Here is a 20,383-nt window from a genome sequence, read left to right as displayed (position 1 = left end):
CACCTTCTCTCCCAAACCCAGAAACAGAGACGTAGGAAAAGGTTCTACACCTCCTTCCAGGAACCTTGGTTCCTCCCAAGCAGAAGGCACACACTCTGCTTCAGTAAAGATAGTCATTGAGCCAGAGCAGCTGGAAAGGCTTTTTCCCATGAATGCTTGGAAACATGGGGAGAAAAGTAGTGGCTATCTCTGAAGTCCACCCAGCAAGCTTAAAGCAAAAAAGTATAACTTGCTTCAATTAAATCAGTGTCTGCGTAGCCTTTTGCACCAGTTTAACGATACCTAAGGCCCTTGCCCAAGGGTGACAGGTCCTTTCCCTCCCACCCACAGTACAGGCAATTCTCAACTTACAATGTTTTGAGTTACAACGTTTCGCACTTACAAGGTTTATAAATTGACACCCTGTTTCAACTTTCTGACATCAGTTTTGACTTTACAACGCTTGATCCGATGTGATGCCATGCCAGCGAACAAGTTTGCCATGTCACCCATCTCCCTGGAGAATATCTGTCCAAACTTCCTTGGACACTTTCTTTAAGAAAGCAGACAAGACTCCAGAAAAACCTGCAGCCAAGACTCCTGAGAAGACTCCAGCCAAGAACCCTTCAAAAAGTCCAGCAAAGTCACCTCAGAGAAGTCCTTCCAAATCAATATGATTGCTATTTACAATATAAATATATTCATGTAGCTATATTACTCATCTATAATTGATCGAGTACAAAATTCTGTGGTATTTTTGGTGAAAATAGGGTATCAGGCCTTGGTTCAGGAACCAATCTCCCATTTATAACATTGTTTCTTATGAGAAAATTGGTTCCGAGTTACAACGTTTTGACTTAAGACATGGTTTTCAGGAACCAATTGTGTGGTAAGTCTGAGGACTGCCTGTATGGCTATCAGAGAAGCATGCATTCCTCTGATCTCAGTCATAAAAACCTGGGCCTAAGCACAGCAGAGGAGGGGTTGCAGGGGTCTTTGTTCAGGCTATAGCTGTTTTGCTCATCTGGTGATTTTTGTAGTGAATATTGAGATATTTGATGTCTGTCTCAAAGCCTCAGTGTCTGGAAACATTTCCATTTTTATTTTATTAAAATGTATTTCTGGTCCTCATGACTAGAGAAGAACTTGGAAGTGTGAAGCAAGTTTAACTCTAAAGGTTCAGAAATCAGAAAGCAAAGAACAAGCATGCACAAGTCAAGGATTTTTGTGGGTGATTTCTTTTATTGGCCCAACTGCAGGGTTGGGATAGATATGGACAGACAAGCTTTCAAGTGCAAGGCACTTCTTCAGGTCTGAGGAAAAAAACAAGCACAGCTTGAGCTAAGGTTAAGCATGTTACTTCTTGAAGCAATGCCTTAAAAATAACTAAAGAACAAGTATTCTATCTCTTTAGAATCTCGTAGTGTTTATAGATTCATAGATTGATAGATTGTAAGGCTGGATGGGACCTCGGGTGATCATTGGGTCTAGCCCCCCTGCACTAGGTAGGAAAGACAACTGGGGGTCAGGTGACCCCAGCAAGGTGACTGTTTACTCTCCTCTTGAAGGATTCCTGGGTAGGTGATTGCACCACCTCTGGAGGGAGTTTATTCCACAGTCTGGACACCCTGATTATGAAGAAGTTTTTCCTAATGTTGAGCCTGAATCGATCTTCCAGGAGTTTATGGTCATTACTCCTGGTTTTCCAATCGGGTGCCCTGGTGAACAGTTCCTCACCGAACCCTTGATGTATTCCCCTAGGGTAGTGGTAAGCTCCTACCAGGTCCCCTCTCAGTCTTCTTTTCCTCAGGCTGAAGAGTCCCAGATCCCTCAGCCTTTCCTTGTATGGCTTCCTGTGTAAGACTCTGATCATATGGGTGGCTCTTCTTTGGACTCTCTCAAGCCTGTCCACGTCCTTGTTAAAGTATGGTGCCTAGAACTGGACGCAGTACTCCAGCTGCGGTCTCACCAGTGCTGAGTAGAGTTTCAGTTAATCTCTACTTTTCTCTATTAATTTCTATTTTTAGACATTTTTAGGAGTCAGGATTTTATTTTCAATATTTTTTTCTCTGTTAATTTCTATTTTTCTCTGAGTTTAAGTTCATCTCTCTTCTTTTTTTTTTTTTTTTGCTGGAGGGGATGTGATTAATTATTTTTAATATTTGGAAGTAAGCAGGACTGAAACAGGTTGAACTCTCTCCCTTCCATTCCAGAAAGGGGGATTGTCTTGATCCACTCTGGAAAATCTGGTGCTCTTTGTGAGAGCCACTGCTGTATGCCCCAGCCAAACTATCTTATTCAACTGTATGTGCAGGCTCAAAGCAAAAGCATCTCATGAGCAGTTGAAAAGAGTGCTGTAATACCTTGGGAAAATCCTTCCTCTCCAACTTCTTGACTAGCCACAGGAGATTTGTGCCTGGGCACATCTACACAAAATTTTAATGCAATGCAATAAACTCCACTGTAATTTGCGCTGGAGTTTATTTCTCCTGGGCGTAGCATTTACACGTGCACCCAGAACAACAGTATGTTGAACCAGGGTGATACAGCCCCAGCTGGCAGGAAGCCCAGGGTGTCAGCCTGCCAGCCCAAAGCTGTTTCCCCCTGGCTCAACATGCTGCAGAGGGGCTGGCTGGGGCATGAGAGTGCTACAGTGCAGAGGTAGCTGGCAGGCAGCCCTCTCAGTGTAGCACCTTCATGCCCCAGCCAGCCCTAGTCATCGTCTACACATGTGTTGTGGTGGAGTAAATAATTCCGCTGTACTTGTGTCAGGCAGTTGGGTCAACACATCTTGCCATACTGACAGCCCCACTCCCCCCTTCCTGCCTCCCTGGCAGGCTGCACAGCCAGGCCACAGCAGCCACAAGGGAGGCAGTCAGGATTTTATTTTCAGTAATATTTTTTTCAGGGAGCCCACCAAAAACACTGAGTCACTATTCTAAATAACCATGTTTATCAGTTTCTGTGTGTCATATTTTCTACCAGGATGGCCCACTTCTCACAAGGCAATCACTCCCTCTCAGATCTCTCAGTTCTAATCCTCAAAGGGAACTTACAAAACACCTTTTGTAGATAAGCCTATGAACTTCACTTCATAAATCTACTGGATACAAAAAATCATGGGCTGAATATAGACATTGGATTTATGACATATTACAACCTGCCTGACATCTGATTCACCAGGTACCTGCTAGACCTGACCTCTTACACTTTTCTTTCCCTTATTCCTCCCCTCTTTTTCTGCCCTTTGTCTTCTTAATTTCCAGTAATTTACTTTTTCACAGACAGCCTCTTTTTTACCTTGAAAATCTGTAGTCTCCCTTACTCACCTTTGGCTTCCCCCCCCCCCCCATTTCGCCCCATTCCCTCTCCCCTTCCCTGCTGTACCTTTTGTTTTCCTAATTTCTACCTATTTACATTCTCATTGACATCCTGTCACACTTTTAGCTTCTTTCATTCCTTGGAGACTCAAAACAGAAGAGACTCTATGCCTGAAGAAGGGTGATTGCACCTGAAAACTTGCGAAGAACTTTTTTCCAACTACTCAGTTAGTCTAATAAAAGATATCACATCTACCCAAAGAGCCTTGCCTGCCTGTGTCCTTTGATCAACACAGCTACAACCCAAAATCCAGAATCTTAGGGTAGAAACAGATGTTGCTCAATGTCACATATATGCCGCTATAAACATTTTTATCATGGCACAAATGATGAGCAAATAGATGTCTCTAACTCTTTGTTGTACCACATCAGTGGCTGCAACACAAACTAGTGTAAAACAGTGCCACTTTATTGCCACATATGTCTATTTGCTCTGTGGCAAGAGAATGTGGGCCACCTGGAACTGGCTACGTTCTCTGGCCACCCCAGGTGCTCCAGGGGCCTGATCCTCAGCACCCTGGGAATTCCCATGTATGATCAGGTCCCTCAAGCTCTCAGAATAGCTGTTTGGCTTTCCTCGCTTACAGAGATGTACCTATGGTAAATATCAGGACACCTTTTTGTAAGTGGGGAAAGTTAGGGCTGTGCCTCCATGCTGGGACCCACACTTGGTCCCACACTGACCAGTGCTTCATATGGAGACAGAGGTCAGTACAGGTTCTCACAAGGAGGACGGGATAATGTAGGACCTGGGAAACTTCCAGCACCCTATGCCTCCACACCCAGGATCTGTGCTGACCCATGCATCTGCATGAAGCATGGGTCAGTGTGGGACCCAGCATGGGAATTTCTGGCTGGGAATTTCCCAGGTCCTGTGCCACCCCGCACTTTCTTTCCAGGACCTAGGCTGACCCATGCTTCATGAGGAGACACGGGTCAGCCTAGGTCCCAGTGTGAATGCGTGAGACTCCAGGGATTTCCTGGCTCCTGCACTTCCTTACTCTGCTATGCCAACTTGCTCTGGGACCTGTGCCACCCCCTGCCTGTGCATGAGGCATGGTTTGGCATGGACTCAGCACAGAGCCTGACAGAGTAATGGGGTAGTGAGGGACTCGGGGAATCTTTGAGCAAGGGGAACACATTCAGAGGTGGATCAATGGGGGAGGGGAAGTGCAGTGGTGCACTTACACCTCTCTTTGATTCCTGGTTGATTCAGAGTTTAAAACCAACTGCCTGGGAGTGGCAGCAACATTTCTTGTCAGGCAGTGCTGAGGGTCAATGGACTTCATGGCTCATTACAATCTATCTTCTCCCTTCTAAACTTTTCATTTCACAGGTGTTAATGAACTTCTCTTCTTTTTAATGGTCTTGAGGTTCCATTAGTCAAGTTATCTTTTGTTCTTCCATTCTGCTGTCTGTTCCTGACTCCTGGTAATGAAGCTCCTATTTCACAGCCCTGCAGATTGTTTTTTGTTTTTGCTCCAATCTTAAACTGAATAATATAGCCCTAGGCCCTTAGCATATTGATAAAGCTTCTAGTTTATTTTTAACTGAAGAAAAATACATGTTGTTTTATATGGGCTGAGGCACCATACCATCTGTACAAACCTTTTCAACATTCTAGATCCACCCATGAACTCATTGCCTGTTGTCACACATTGGGCCCCTGCTCGATGTGGGATGATAGGCAACATGTGTTTCACCCAAGAAAATGAAATCAGCTATGGCAGGATGTATCCTGTGACAGATAATCAACTTCATTTGACAACATCTGTTTCTACCCTTAGAGACAAACTGGTTCAGAGAAGCGTAAGTTGAGGCACGACTGGGCAGTGGACATCGAGGGATACAGGCTGTACAGGCGAGACAGAGCAGGGAAAAGAGGCGGGGTGTAGTGCTATACATCAAAGAGCAATACATGTCCTCAGTGATCAGGATGGGGTCAGAGAAGGGGCAAAATGAGGTGCTCTGGGTAAGAATGCAAGGGGCGGGGTGTGGGGAAAGGGACTCTACTACAGAGTCTACTAGTGGGCGTCTGCTGCAGACCACCTCACCAGGGGGATGAGCCAGACCTGGAATTCTCAGGTCAGCTCACGGAGGCTGTAAAGGCAAGGGATGTGGGTGACCTAAGCTACCTAGACATCTGCTGGGAGGAGCAGTCAGCCAGTTCCGACCACTCATGTAGGTTCCTAGCCGGGATACAGGACCTCCACCTAACTCAGGAGGTGCATAGTCCCACCAGGGGAAATGCCTTGCTGGACTTGGTCCTTGCCACAGGTGATGACCTGGTGATGGGTCTGCAGGTACTCGACCACCTGGGCAGCAGTGTTCATTGCCTGCTGGAATTTAATATCCAGCACAGGGTGGTGAAAGGCAGCAAGGCAGAGGTCCTTGACTTCAGGAAAGCCTACTTCTGTAAGCTAAAAAGGTTAGTAGGAGAGGCATTGGGCTCTCGGAGCCTCAATGAGATGGGAGTCCAAGACGGGTGGTTGTTCCTCAAGGAGACAATCCTCCAAGCTCAAAGGGAGCCAGTCCCAATGCACCCCAAGGGGGGCAGAAGTGCTAAGAAGCCCCCATGGCTCGGCAAAGGCATCCTGAGGGCAAAAAAGGAGGTGTACAAACAGTGAAAGCAAGGGGCTATCACCAAGAAGGGTTACACCTCTGTTGCTCAGGACTGCAGGGAGGCTGTTAGGAAGTCCAAGGCTGAGATGGAGCTATGGCTAGCAACCAGAATTAAGGATAATAAAAAGTCCTTTTTCAAATACATAGGAAGACCAGGTAACATGGGGCTCCTACAAGATAGACTTGGCAATCTGGTGATTGCGGAAAACGAAAAAGCTGACTTCTTTACCAAATTCTTTGCCTCCATATTCCTGAACAGGGACTGGGACATCTCCCCCACTAGAATGTGGACGGACCCAGGGGAGGCACCGCCATGCCTAGAGTCAGGGACAACCTAGTTAGGGAACTTTTGGAGGGGCTGGATGTGTTTAAATCAGTAGGTCCGGATGCCCTTCACCCGAGGGTGCTGAGGGAATTGGTGGGGGTCATAATGGGGCCCCTGGCACAGCTCTATGAGCACTTATGGGGCACTGGCCAGGTACCAGAGGATTGGAAAAGGGCTAATGTGGTCCCCATTTACAAGAAGGGGAGAAAGGAGGACCCCAGCAATTATAGGCCAGTCAGTCTTACCTCGGTCCTTGGGAAGACCTTTGAGAAAATTATCAAGGAGCACATCTGCAAGGGCCAGCAGGGGAGGTAATGCTCAGGGCCAACCAGCATGGGTTCATTGAGGTCAGGTCCTGCCTAACTAACCTGGTTTCTTTTTATGATCAGGTCACAAAGTCCCTGGACGAGGGTGTAGGGGTGGATGTTATCTTCCTGGACTTTAAGAAGGCCTTTGACATCGTTTCCCACCACATTTCTTAAAGAAACTTGGTGACTGTGGCATTGATGCCTACACAGTCAGATGGGTGGTAAATTGGCTAGATGGTTGCACCTAGAGAGTGGTGGTGGACGGGTCGTTTCCAACCTGGAGGGATGTGGGCAGTGGCGTCCGCCAGGGCTTGGTCCTGGGGCCTGTACTGTTCAACATCTTTATCAGTGATCTGGATGTGGAATGCACACTGTCCAAATTCGCTGACAACACCAAGTTGTGGGGCAAGGTAGACACACTGGAGGGGAGGGACAGAATCCAGCTGGATCTAGACAAATTACAGAGGTGGGTGGATAAGAATAGGATAGTGCAATTCAACACAGACAAGTGCAGGGTGCTGCATCTAGGGAGAAGGAACAAGCAACACACCTATAGGCTAGGGAACACCCTTCTTGTCAACATGGTGGCAGAAAGGGATCTTGGAGTCATTGCTGACTCCAGGATGAATGTGAGCTGCCAATGAGAGGAAGCAGTCAGTAAGGCTAACTGCACCTTGTCGTGCATCTACAGATGCATCACAAGCAGGTCCAGGGAGGTGATCTTTCCCCTCTATGCAGCATTGGTCGGGCCACAGTTGGAGTATTGTGTCGAGTTCTGGGCTCCACAGGAGGTGCACAGCCCCGCCAGGGGAGATGCCTTGTTGTACCTGGTCCTGGCCATGGGCGATGACCTGGTCAGGGGTCTGCGAGTGCTCAACCACCTGGGTGACAGCGGTCATTGCCTGCTTGAATTCACCATCCAGCGCAAGGTGGCAAAGGCCTGCAGCAAGGCAGCAACCCTGGACTTCAGGAGGGCGGACTTCAATGAGATAAGGAGAATAGTCGGGGAGGCACTGAGGTCCCGGAGGGGAGGGGAGTCAGGTGTCCAAGAAGAGTGGTTGTTCCTTAAGGAGACGATCCTCCAAGCCCAAAGGGAGGTAATCCCAACATGGATCAAAGGGGGCAAGAGGGCACAAAAGCCCCCATGGCTCACCAAAAGCATACAGGAACGTCTCCTAGCTAAAAAGGAGGCGTACACCCAATGGAAGGGAGGGGCCATCACCAGGGAGGACTATACCTGGGTTGCTCAGGGCTGTAGCGGGGAGGTCAGGAAGGCCAAGGCGGAGATGGAACTGGGAGTAGCTACCCAGATCAAGGACAACAAGAAGTCCTTTTTTAAATACATAGGGGGCAAAAAGAAGGTACCAGGTAACGTGGGGCCTCTGCAAGACACGTTAGGAAATCTGGTCGTTGCACCAGATGACAAAGCTAACCTATTTAACAATTTCTTGCCTCTATTTTCCTAAGCAGGGACCGGGTCATCCCCCCACCGGGACCTCCGTAGGCACCAGGGGAGGCGCACCCAGAACTAGGGTAAGTAAGGATCTAGTCAGGGAACTTCTGGAGGGGCTGGATGCATTTAAATCAGCTGGTCCTGACGATCTCCAGCCCAGAGTGCTGAGGGAATTAGCAGAGGTCATTGCGGGACCCCTGGCATGGCTTTACGAGCACTTGTGGTGCTCTGGTGTGGTGCCAGAGGACTGGAAAAGGGCCAATGTGGTTCCCATTTTCAAAAAAGGGAGGAAGAAGGACCCAGGAAACTATAGGCCAGTTAGTCTTACCTCAGTCCTGGGTAAGCTTTTTGAGAAAATTATCCTGGCGCATGTCCATGAGGAGCCAGCAGGGGAGACTATACTTAGGGGCAACCAACATTGGTTCATTCGAGGCAGGTCCTGTCAGACCAACCTGGTGGCCTTCTATGACCAGGTCACCAAATCCCTGGATGCAGGTGTCACGGTGGATATAGTCTTTCTGGACTTTAGGAAGGCCTTCGACACTGTCTCTCACCCCATTCTCATTAAAAAACTAGGAGACTGTGGCGTCAACACCTACACAATCAGATAGATCACTAACTGGCTGGAGGGCCGTACCCAGAGAGTGGTGGTGGATGGGTCATTTTCGACCCGGAGGGATGTGGACAGTGGGGTCCCACAGGGCTCAGTCCTTGGGCCTGCACTGTTCAACATCTTCATCAGCGGCTTGGACAAGGGGGTAAAAAGCACCCTGTTCAAATTCACAGATGACACTAAGATGTGGGGGGAAGTGGGCACACTAGAAGGGAGGAATAGGCTGCAATCGGACCTAGACAGGTTACAGGGGTGGGCGGATGTGAACAGGATGGGTTTCAACACTGACAAGTACAAGGTACTGCACCTGGGGAGGAAAAACCAGCAGCATACCTACAGGCTGGGGAACTCCCTTCTTATCAGTGCAGAGGCAGAAAAGGATCTTGGTGTCATTATTGATGCCAAAATGAGCATGGGCCGACAGTGTGGGGACACGGTCAGGAAGGCCAACCGCACCTTGTCATGCATCCACAGATGCATCTCAAGCAGGTCCAAGGAGGTGATCCTCCCCCTCTATGCGACTGGTCAGGCCGCAGTTGGGGTACTGCATCCAGTTCTTGACGCCGCATTTCAGGAGGGATGTGGATAACATGGAGAGGGTCCAGAGGAGGGCCACTCGCATGATCGGGGGCAGCAGGGCAGACCCTACGAGGAGAGGCTAAGGGACCTGAACCTGTTCAGCCTTCACAAGAGAAGGCTGAGGGGGGATCTGGTGGCCATTTACAAACTCACAAGGGGGAACTAGTGGGAATTGGGGGAAGCTCTGTTCCCCCAGGCATTACTTGGGGTTACTAGGAATAATGGTAACAAATTGTTAGAAGGTTCAGGCTGGACATCAGGAGACATTACTTTACAGTTAGGACTGCCAGGCTCTGGAATGGGCTCCCAAGTGAGGTGGTGCTCTCTTCTACCTTGGGGGTCTTCAAGAGGAGGCTGGACAGATATTTGGCTGGGGTGATATGATCCTGGCACCTGTTCCTGCATGGGGCAGGGGGTCGGACCTGATGATCTGTTTAGGTCCCATCTGACCCTAAGTACTATGATACTAAGTTTTTGTAGGTGAAAGCCTACTTTATCAAATGCTATGAATGGAGTTGCAGAAAACATGATTTCTAAATAGAGGGGAATTTAAATATAAAGGATAGGGGGAGGGAGCCCTCCTGAGAGAGGTGAAAGTGGATTGAATAGGTCAATAGGGATAAACAAGACAGTTAACTGATTGAGGGAGGTAGGGCTGAGAGTGTGGTTGGATAGACATGGAGGAGGGCACTTTGTGCCCAGAAGCTTGTCCAATCTCTCTCCCAAGGATACAGTTTGTCAAATAAAAGATACTGAAAAATCCCTTGCTTCTGGACACATTGGATAACCACGAGAGGGAAGAGGATGACAGCCAGCCAGACTAAGCATACATCCTCAAAGAATAACATGGACCATCAGAAAAGACTTTTCTTGATGAGCAGTCTTTGCAATGCACTCTCTGAGATCAGTTGTTAAGCCTTTGAAAGTTTATAGCAATGAGTATAAATAATCAAAGTATTGTATGGTATTTATGAAATATAAATAATTGATGTGGGAAGCTCAAGGTTTCAATTAAAGCAACCTGTAGGCTATAAAATTAAGTTTGGGATAAAGTATTTTTTTAAATATATTATTCAAAGAAGTCCTAGAAATGGCATAGGTCCATTACACTGCTGCATTTATTCAATCAGCATGGGGGAAAAAGCCCCTCATTTTATATAGGTGTAACAACCACACACTCCTGTGCTGTGTATGGCAGTGTGTGTCCTTTTGGTTGTGTATTGTGGTTTTTTTCTGTATGTATCTTTTTTTTCCTCTTTCCTTTTCTCTGGCCTGTTGCTGAGGAGAAAACATGCACTCTGGCTATGTGGGCAAGAGGTCCCCTGTTGTTCTGGCCACATGGTCTGCAGATGGAAAGCTGGGGCCTTCTATCTGGGTAAGATATGTAAAATCCTCTAGCCTGATTGGTCAGGGCGAGCAAAGAAAAGACTTTTTCAGGCAGATGGGTTGAGAGAGAGACTGGAGTGTGCCACCCCCTGACTGGACAGTGATGTCATGCTAAGGGATATAAGGTCAGCTAGGCTGTTTGGGGAAGAGGAGAAGTTGCTAAGGGCTGCTGAAGAGTAATGTCCTTTCCAAGGGAGAAGGACTCTCAGGTAGAGGAGAGAGAGAAGGAGACTTGTCACAGTGTCTGGAAACTCCTCTCCTCCTTTTCTTCCTTCTTTTCTGAGGTTTTAAGGGATTAATACTGGGGAGGAGGGTATTGGTTCCTTGTGTTGGCTGGCCAGGAATTAGGCCTGGTAATTTGAAACAGGGTTGAAATTTGGGAGTTTCTAATCCTGCCGTCTTTGAACTGGGGTTGAGGTTTACAGCTTTCTGCTCTCAGTGGAGCCGTGTGACTCAAACTACCTGCAGCCCAGGCCTAGAGGGTAGGCCTGGCTTTTCCTCTTTGTTTCTTTTGCTGGTCCTTTGCTCCAGCCAAGCTGTGTGGTTGGGGCCAGCTGTAGCCAGTAATCAACCTGACTCCCTTTTGGGTTTGTCCTACACTTTCCATTTCAGCAGGCTGTATAATCCAGCCAAGAAGTTTTGGGGTGTCTGCATGCTGGCTGGAACTGCAGTCACCTCCCATCACACACACACACTCATATGCAGCCTCTCTATGGGAGCAAAGATTGGCTCTCTACCACTTCTCTAGGAGTGATGAGGGGCCCCTTGCACCACAACTAAACTGCCGACCACAAACAGCTTCCTGATGCGTGGTGAACCCCAATTATAAGACCACTCTGGCATGAACCCAGGAACTAACCCTTTGGGGAACCCCAAGTCCCAGACTGGCCTGGCCTGGAGTGAAGTCTCTCTAAAGAGGTTCAACCTATGAACTGTAGTTCTAGATTACAGTAGTTTACATTGTGCTTAAGGGTTTGTTTGTTTTTTAAACAGTTTTATTTATGTGTTGATAATAAATTTGTGTTGGTTGGTTTATACTGCTTGCAAGAATGGGGTTGTCCCTGTGGAATACCCTGGTCAAATTTAGTGTTTCCAGATTTCTTGGTGGGGAATTGACCCACTGGTATAATTCATTGGATGCCCCAAAATGTGAACCTGGCTCTTCTGGCTGCTGACCAGTGCCTGGCAGAAGGGTTACATTTGCATTCAAGGAAACTTCATTAAATGCCTTGCCTGTCATTAAACTGCAGCTATAAGCAGTAGGGGTGTGTAAAATAGGCTGTATTTGATTCGATTTTGGCCTGAATCGGAGACGGTGATTTGATTAGTTGATTCAGACCACTGTCCCCAATTCAATTCAGCGGAATCAGGATCTGAAGATTCAATGCCAATTCAGATAGTCAGCGATTCGGCCGTAGACACAGCTTTAAATGTTTTTTCTACATACCTTGAGGTACCAGGTGTGGCTTGTGAACGCTGCAATGCTGAGGTAGATGGAGCGTCCCACAGGAGCACAAGGGACCTCCCTGCATACTTGGTGTCAAACCTGGAAATGGACTGGAAGTACTTCTGGTGCACTTCCAGGTCTGCCGGGGAACACACTGGGGGGCCCCCCTGTACCTCCCTGGCTTGGTGATCAGCCACAGGGGGACCCCAGGTGCCCCCCAGATCCAGGAGGCACCAGTTGGCGAGCGGGGGAGGGGGGCACACAGGTGTCGGAGGGGGAGGGGCCCTCCCCTGCAGACCTGCAACTGGACTGGAAGTGCTTCTGGTCCACTTCTGGGTCTGCTACCGACCCCCTATGCTTCTGTGGGATGCTCCATGTGCCCCAGCATCACAGCATTGACAAGCCACCTGGTACCTTGAGGCATATAGAAAAAATATTTAAAGCTGTGTCTATGTCTGAATCAATTTGGAGGTTCCAATTTGATCTGGAGGGGATTAAAGGGTCTCCTGATTAGATTTGGATTCAGCCACTTCCGCCGAATTGAATCAGGGACCGAAGCTTCGCACAGCCCTAATAAACAATAAGTACTCAGTAATGGAAACCAACTCTGAAGCAGATTAAATGCAGTCAATGCTGAGCATGAATATAAAATACAAGGCTCATAATGGGCAGCTACTAACAGGAATCTTTGTTTGTTGACAAGACAAGACAGGCAGTTTCTCCTCAGAAGGGAACAAACACAGGGCTTTATTTTATTTTGTTGCTTGTAATACTGGATCAATTAGCCAGCCAGTAACAAGCCACTCAGCTGAGAGGCCTCAGCTGGTTCCAGCAATTAGCAATAATGAGGGAAAATGGACTGGCTGACCAGAAATAAAAGGACAGGAAGAGGAAGTGGGGAATGTTTGTATAGAGAAGAAGGATTTCTCAAAGGAAGACAACAGGATGAGACCTGTCTGTGCTTGTGAGTGTTCATTTTAGTTTGTTTTATATTTGTAACTGAGCCCTGTGGTGTAGATTAACCCAGGGCTTTGAAGCTTGTGCTGCTGGGCCCAGTGAAAGACTGTTGCTGGGACCAGGTTAAAGGAGAGGGATAAAGTGTTCAGGGACTGGTTTGAGCCAGGTTAGCTGGAGCCCTGCTACAGAGTGGGTTAAAGGGTGAAGGACTGATTCAAGCTGTGAAGAGCTAGGTAGGTTCCCTAGCCACCAGTTGTATAGCCCTTATGCAAAAGAAGTAGTTTTCCCCCCTCAGGAGGGAATGAACAGTGGGCCTGGGGGTACTGGAACTGGCCAGCATGGAAACGACAACTTCCCCTAGTCCCAAAAATGCATACGGGGAAACTTTTTTTTTTTATTTACTTAATTTTTTTTGGCCCTAAAACAGGTGGGATACTGTTACCTCAATAATCGCCTGAAACACTGTTCTTCCCATCAGTCCTCTCGGTTTTAGTGAATCAAGCATCCAGTACTTTTTTCCTCCACTTCTCCGCTGCCTCCTCTCTGATCTCTTCCTTCTTTCTGATCTTGTCCCAGTCCATGTTGTATTTCAGTTCTGGCAGCCCCAGCTTCATGAACTCTCTTCTAGTGAAAGCCAGCCCCTTAAACACCAAAGCTACTTATAGACATTAAAAAAACCCAACAACAATAAAAAACCAAAAGAAACAAACAAAATACTCTTTACCAGAAGCAGCAGCACGGTAGTTTGACCTGGCTCTGCAGAGTCTGTATAGATCTGGAGCTTCAGCAGGGCTTTTTGGCACTTTATCTAAAGGTGATTCAATCAACTATTAGATAAAAGCATAAAAAAAGTCCCACTTAAGTGCCCAATCCATACAGACATTGGACAAGCTAGGTCTAACTAATAAAATGCCTCTTCTATCTGGGGTTGGGAAGGATACTGTCCTGTGCTGGAAAAGTGGTGGCGTTTAAGGCTGTGCTACTGCTGACTATTCTATGTGTGGGAATTGTATTCCCACCAATGTGGCAGTAGATAGCAAAGTACAGAGGGAAATATATGTTCTTCTAGAATGCCAAAAGAGAAAGGTTGGCTAGAGCTGAACTGTACAAAGCAAGAGAGATTGGGGGGGGGGCCTGCCAGACTTGGAATTGTTTGTCTATGTGAAATATGCAAGGCAGTAACGGAGGGAGAGGGGCAAGTGGTGTGTATCGCCCAACTTCATGCAGCTGCAATATTGAGACGCCGTAAGAGGCACGCTGAGGAGAAGAGGGGGGGGGGGAAAAAAATTCCCCGTGCTGCACACTTGCAATGTGGGCTCAAAATTTGATACCTGGAAATCCAGGTATCAAACCCCACTTCCCCCAGAAGGGCATGGCATGGGTCCAGGACCATGCCCTGAGGCAACTGAAGGCTGGGGTCCTCCAAAGAGATGCTCTGGCAGCCAGCCAGAGCATCTTTATGGCTGCCCCTTGCCCCACTGCTGAAGCACACTGTCTCTACGTGCAGGGCAAGGCGCAGTGCAGGCTGTGTGGACACCCCCCCCCCCCCCCCCCCGGGGTCCATCCCCGGGTAACTGAGGACTGGAGCGGGAGCAGTGGCCCCCTGCCTTTCCCTCGCATGGCCCACAGCCCCTCTGCAGCAGCAGTGGCCATCAGGGCACTTGAGGCCCTCCTGGCACAGCATGACTCAGCTCTGGCTGCTTGGGACCCAGCATTGCCTGTGCCAAATCATGTAGGCACAGTGCAGTGGGCCAAGTCCTGCATGCACAGGCCCCATGTGCCATCAGGCTGGGCCAGTTCCATGAAGGCAGGAGTAGTGCGGGACCCTGGGAGATGGCTGAAGCGGCCCAGAGCTGCCCAAAGGCGCATGGCCACAGGCTGGGCCCACACCCAGGCATCAGGAGGTAGGGCAGACTTCACCTCCTGGACCAGATGGCAGGTTGCATGTGTCATGGGTAGAACCATGTGCTGGGCCAGCACAGTGGGGTCCACCCACTCCTGCCTATCATAGTCCAGGAGGTCTACAATATGGGTGACACCAGCTAGGATCAACCTCTATCGCAACCAGGGTGCCTCTGCCATCAACACCTCCAGCTGGGGGTTCCAGAGGAGGGGCTCTGAGCAGGTTGGTGCTCTGGGCAGGGGACCTGGAGGCAGAGACCAGCCTCCAGGCCTGGAGGAGATCCTGGTAGAAATCTGGCAGCCCTCGCAGGTCCTGCAGGGAGAAGCCGAAGCTCTGCAAGCTAAGGAGCTGCCAGTCATATAGGAGCCCCTGGAAGTGGTGGAGGGAAGCGTGCCCCAGGTGGCCCCATGCTGTGTGGCTACCAACCCCAGGCCCTGCAGCGACTGCTATACGAAGGCAAAATGCCAGGACCTGGCTGTGAAGGCAAACCAGGCCCTGGTTGCCCTCCTGCAAAGGGAGGCTCAGGACCTCTGCAGCAACCCAGTGCTGTCCTGGCCAGAAAAACTCCAGCGCCCATCTCTGGAGTCCCACTAGGACCTCAGAGGGCACAAACAGGGTGTGTAAGTGGTGCCAAAGCATGGACAGGGCCAGCACCAGCACTCTCCCACGCAGGGAGAGACAACTTGGGAGCCCTGCCCATGTCCTGAGCTGCTCCACTATCCTTGCCTCCAGCTGGTGCTAGTTCTCTGACAAGAAGGGGTCCGTGGGGAACAGGCAGACCCTCAAGTACAGCAGTGAGCCCATGCTCCAGCAGATCCCATGGAGTGCAGGTGGGAGTGAGCTCACCTGCCACCCATCATCAGGCCAAAGCTCTTGACCCAGTTGACCTGGGCAGAGGAGCCTGCCAAGTACAGTGCCTGGCAGGCCTCCACCTGTGGCAGGTCACCTGAGTCCTGGACTATGAGGAGTACATTGTCAGCATATGCTGATAGGACCAGCTGCATTGCTGGCTTCTGGAGCATCAACCCCGCCACCCGCTTCTGCAGGAAAATGAGGAAGGGCTCCAGGGCCAAGGTGTACAGCTGGCCTGATAGCGGGCAGCCTTGATGCACCCATCTCCTGAATGGGATGGGCTCCATCAGGGTCCAGTTGAGCTTGACCAAACACTCTGCAGAGGTGTACAGCACCTGGAAAGCCCACACCAAGTGGGGCCCAAAGCCAAAGGCCCACAGCATGCCTGTGAGGTACCTGTGATTCACTCTATTGAATGCCTTCTCCTGATCCAGGGATAGGAGGGTGAAAGAGAGGCCCTCCCAGCATGCTAGCTCCAGGAGGTCCCAAACCAGGTACAGGTTGTCTAAGACAGAACGTCAGCACGGCCCTCTTGCATGATGGGGGGAGCTCCCCACTGCCCTCGGATTCAGCCCAGACCTTGCTGTGGTCTGGGCTGAGGATATCCCAGAAGACCTGGTAGAACTCCGTGGTCAGCCCATTGATGCCTGGTGCCTTGTTGCCAGACATCATGGGGAGGGTGGCCAAAAACTCAGCCAGAGTGAGAGGAGCTTCCAGCTGGTCCCGGTTGCCTATGCCGACCTGCAGAAGTCCCTCCCACAGGGTCTGAGAGGCCTCGGCATCGGTCGGATCCAGGGAGAAGAGCTCTTCATAGAAGGCCTGTGTGCGCAGGCACATCTCGCCTGGATCCATGTGGGGGGTTCCGTCACCCGCCAGAAGGCATGTGATGTACTTCTTGCCCCCCCCCCCCCCCCCCCCCCCCCCCCCCGTCTCCTCTCCAGGGCATTGAAGAAGCAGGAGCTGCGGTCCATCTCCCAAAGGAGCTGGACACACGAGTGAACAAATGCACCGTAGGCACAGTAGTCATCCAGAGCACAAAGCTCTTCCCACCTCTCCCGACACAGAATGGGAAGTGGGTGAGTCAGTAGACAGGCACTTCTCCAGCTCTAGTAGTTCTTGCTTGACCTGCTTCTGGACCACCTGCCTCTGCCAGGTGTGCCCCCGAGTGTAGCTGTGGCAAAAAAGCCAGATATGCACCTTCCCCATATCCCACTATCTCTGAGCTGAGGGGAAAGCTGCCCATTGCTCCTGCCAGGCCAGCCAAAACTCCTGGAAGGCCTCCCTGAAGCCCTCATCCTTTAGCAGACTGGCAATGAAATGCCAGTGGGCCAACCCTGGATCCCAGGCCTTAGCATGGCCTGGGCCCAGACAAGGTGGTGATCGCTGAAAGGGGGTCAGCTGGATGCCAGAGGAGTGGGCCTGGGCAAAGTGTGGCAAAGGGATATAAACCTGGTCCAACCAGGAGTGGCATGCCTGCTCTTCCACCACCCTCACATAGATGAAGGCAGGGGGGGTTGGTAGGGTGACAGGCATGCCAGACGTCCACCAGGGAGTAACCTATTAGGATCTCCTTGAAGATGTCCACAGCACCCTGGTTCCACTCCTTGCCTAACTGGTCTTGCGCACCTAGGGTGACATTAATGTCACTGCCAAGGACCAGGCACTCATGGGGGTTGAGGAAGCTGATGTATGGCTGCCTGGAGGAAGAAATCCTCCAACTCTGGGTCCCTTGCAGGGGTGCACACCTTCAAAAAGTTCATGACCAACCCCTGCACCTGGACCCAGAGGTGCAGCAGGCAGTCCAGCACCACCTCAATGTCCTGGAGACCCTCCAGCTGCAGGCCTGGGGAGAACAGGGTGGCCACCCTGCTGGAGGTGGCCGAGAGGCAACCAAAAGAGACCCTACCTCCCCACTCTAGCTGCCAATTAGGCTCATTGGCTGGAGTAGTCAGGGTCTCCTGCAAGAATACCATGGGGTACTATCCCTCCTGAAGAAAAGAGAGCACCTGGCACCTCCAGAAACCCTTCTTGCAACTGGATGTTGAGGGTCACGATCTTAAATGACCTCATGGCTGGCAGGGTGGAGTAGATGGTTCAACAGGGGCCTCACGGACCTCAACACCTGGTGTGGGGTCTGCTGGTTCGTGTAGCACCCTTCCATACATATAGAGGGTGTCTGTGAAACTGTGGGCCCACCTATAGATCTGTGCATTGCAGCTTTTGGGCCCCTTGACTTGCCCCACCAGTGCCCTCGCAGTGGTGAGGATGCTGTCAACCTCCCCAGTGGTCCAAGGTGAGCTGTACCTTGCTGGCAGACTGGCAGGTATAGTCATGGTCAAGAAATGCAGATAGCTCGCCCCTAGGGATTTCTGGGACTGAGAGGTCTGCAGGCTCCATGGAGCCTGCTGGTTCTTGTACATCCTCCTGGTCCTGGGGCTTAGCGGGATCCTTAGGCACCATCTGGACCTACCAGTCCACTAAGACCCTGGACTCTGGTTGGGATTGGGAGAGGGGTGGGGGTAAGGGTGGGGCTCCTTCAAAAGATGGTAGGGTAGAGCTGGAGTTCCGGGGGGGGGGGGTTGCAGGGTTTCTGGCAAGATTTGGCCAGTTGATCAGGAGATCCTACCCTGACCCCCTCTGGTGTGGGACCCTGGGGCAGGCTGGAAGTGAGGCTTTTCTGGGAGGGGGAGGGAAGAGACCCAGGGTGGCTGCAGTGTCTGCCTTGGGGTCCTGGGAAAGGGGACCTCCCTCAGGACTCACCGGGGTGAGCCCCAGGGACCCTGTCTCTCTCCCAAATCAGAGGGGGAGAGCTCTCACCTTCTGGGTCAGCCTCTGCATCAGTGCCCATGGTCTCACCAGGTAGGCCCTAGCCAGTGGAGTGAGGAGCTTCCTGCATGAGTTCAGGAGTGTCCAGCAGCCCCAAAGCCTTCTCTACTGGGATACCCCACCCCCAGGGAAGATTAAACAGGTTGTCAGGCACAGCTGGGGAGGCTCCCAGAAGCTGAACTGTTTCTTCTCATGTGATGGTTTGGGGGGGAGGGGCGGGGGGGGGTCCTCTGTCAGAGGGCTCCAGCTGCACCCAGGCCTTTCTCTTGGCTTTGTGCCTAGAGGGGACCTGCACCCACTCAGCCATGGGGCAGTCCTCAGGTAGACAGGCTCCAGTAGAAGGTGAGGGTTGGGGCAGTGGGGCAGTTCTAGCAGGGGCACAGCTGGGGGCAGGGGGTCCTTTTCTCTCTCCTCCCCCAGCCACTGCCCCCCTCCCTGGGACTCCACCACACTTGGTTGTGGGGTGGGGTCCCCTGCGCTCATGGGGGTCTGGTAGTTGTGGCCCACAGGCAGTGCAGGATCCCTCCCCAGGCTGCCCCCTGACAGCAGTTTGGCAGCAGGCTGGAACAGGGCTGCAGAAGCTGGGGTGCAGTGTAGTGGACCCCTCCTAGAAGGCAGACAGCAATGTGCAGCAGAGGATCCGCCCCCCCCCCCCCCAGGGGGAGGAGCAGCAGCCCAAGGCAGGAAGGGGTGCAGCCAACTCGCTCCCAAAAGCTCTGAGACCAAGCTAGCAATAGCCAGAGGCAGAAAAGGGCCTGGCCGTATTCTCCCCAGAAGCTCCTGAAACCAAGCTTGCAGCAACAGTATCCTTAGGAGCTTCTGTCCCAGGCTAAGTAGCCCTGAGCTGCTTGCCAGGACAGGTTCTTATATTTCTGTGGCCAGCACAAAGCAGGTTTTTATATTGCTGGGGCCAGCACAGGTGCTGGGCCAGGCTTTAGTTCCCCCTGGCTGCAGATCCAAGAGGAGCCAGGCAAGGTTATTTTGCCCCAACTGGCACAACTTGCTCCACACCAAAGTGCATGTCCAGGCACATGCGCTGATTTAAAAATCCCTGACACAAATTTGTGCCACTCCTATTTGAGCTGCTGCAAGTGCACATGCCTGTATGTGTGGATGCACCCAAAGGGACTGGAGAAAACAACATTATTCAGAACTTTATTAGCATGTGTTAAAACTAGTTTATGAAAAGTAAGAAACCTCTGAGGCTGCTTACAGATGTTAACCCCCCCCCCCCCCCCAAATGCTTTACTTTAAACTTGGTGTGCTCCTGTGCCAAGCCCAGTAACAAGCCACCCACCAGCGAGGTCCCATTTGGCTAGAGCAATTGGGGAAAATGGACTGGTTGACCAGAAATAAAAGGATAGGAAGAGGAAGGGGGTGGGGAAGGGGGGAGTTTTGCATGAAGAAGGGGGACTCCTTAAAGAAAGAAGGCAGAGAACTACAGGGTAAGAACTAATCTGTGCTCATGAGAGTTCATATTAGATTGTTTTTCTATTTGCTGTGTCCTTGCCATCATCTTTTCTCATACTGTTATCTTTCCCTTCAGGGTCCATTGGGATCCCTAGTGCTCTGATTTCCCTCTCTCTTATTTAAAGGCCTAGCTTCTCCAAATCCTTCTAGTTCCCCACTCCCATTATGGTGCTTTTCAATCTATTTAGTTCAACCTCCATCACTTCTCCATACTCTGATGTATGCTTTAGCACCCTTCCATCAACAGTCTATCTCTACTACATTTTATATCATCCAAATATAG

The 20,383-nt window shown here is 50.5% G+C and overlaps 1 long non-coding RNA gene across 1 annotated transcript in view; it reads left to right on the top strand.

The window, feature by feature from the left end:
• The window catches only part of LOC109280339 (uncharacterized), a 28,966-nt gene extending 17,420 nt beyond the window's left edge, over positions 1-11,546 (top strand). Inside the window, exon 4 of the long non-coding RNA XR_002086621.2 lies at positions 426-11,546. This is a non-coding gene — a long non-coding RNA (uncharacterized LOC109280339). The remainder of the gene's footprint in view (positions 1-425) is intronic.
• The last annotated feature ends 8,837 nt before the right edge of the window (positions 11,547-20,383 follow it).

The sequence above is a fragment of the Alligator mississippiensis genome, chromosome 1 (genome assembly GCF_030867095.1).
Source record: "Alligator mississippiensis isolate rAllMis1 chromosome 1, rAllMis1, whole genome shotgun sequence".
Taxonomy (NCBI): domain Eukaryota; kingdom Metazoa; phylum Chordata; order Crocodylia; family Alligatoridae; genus Alligator; species Alligator mississippiensis.
Note: the sequence above shows the minus strand (reverse complement) of the source record. Positions and strands in the feature narration are given on the sequence as shown.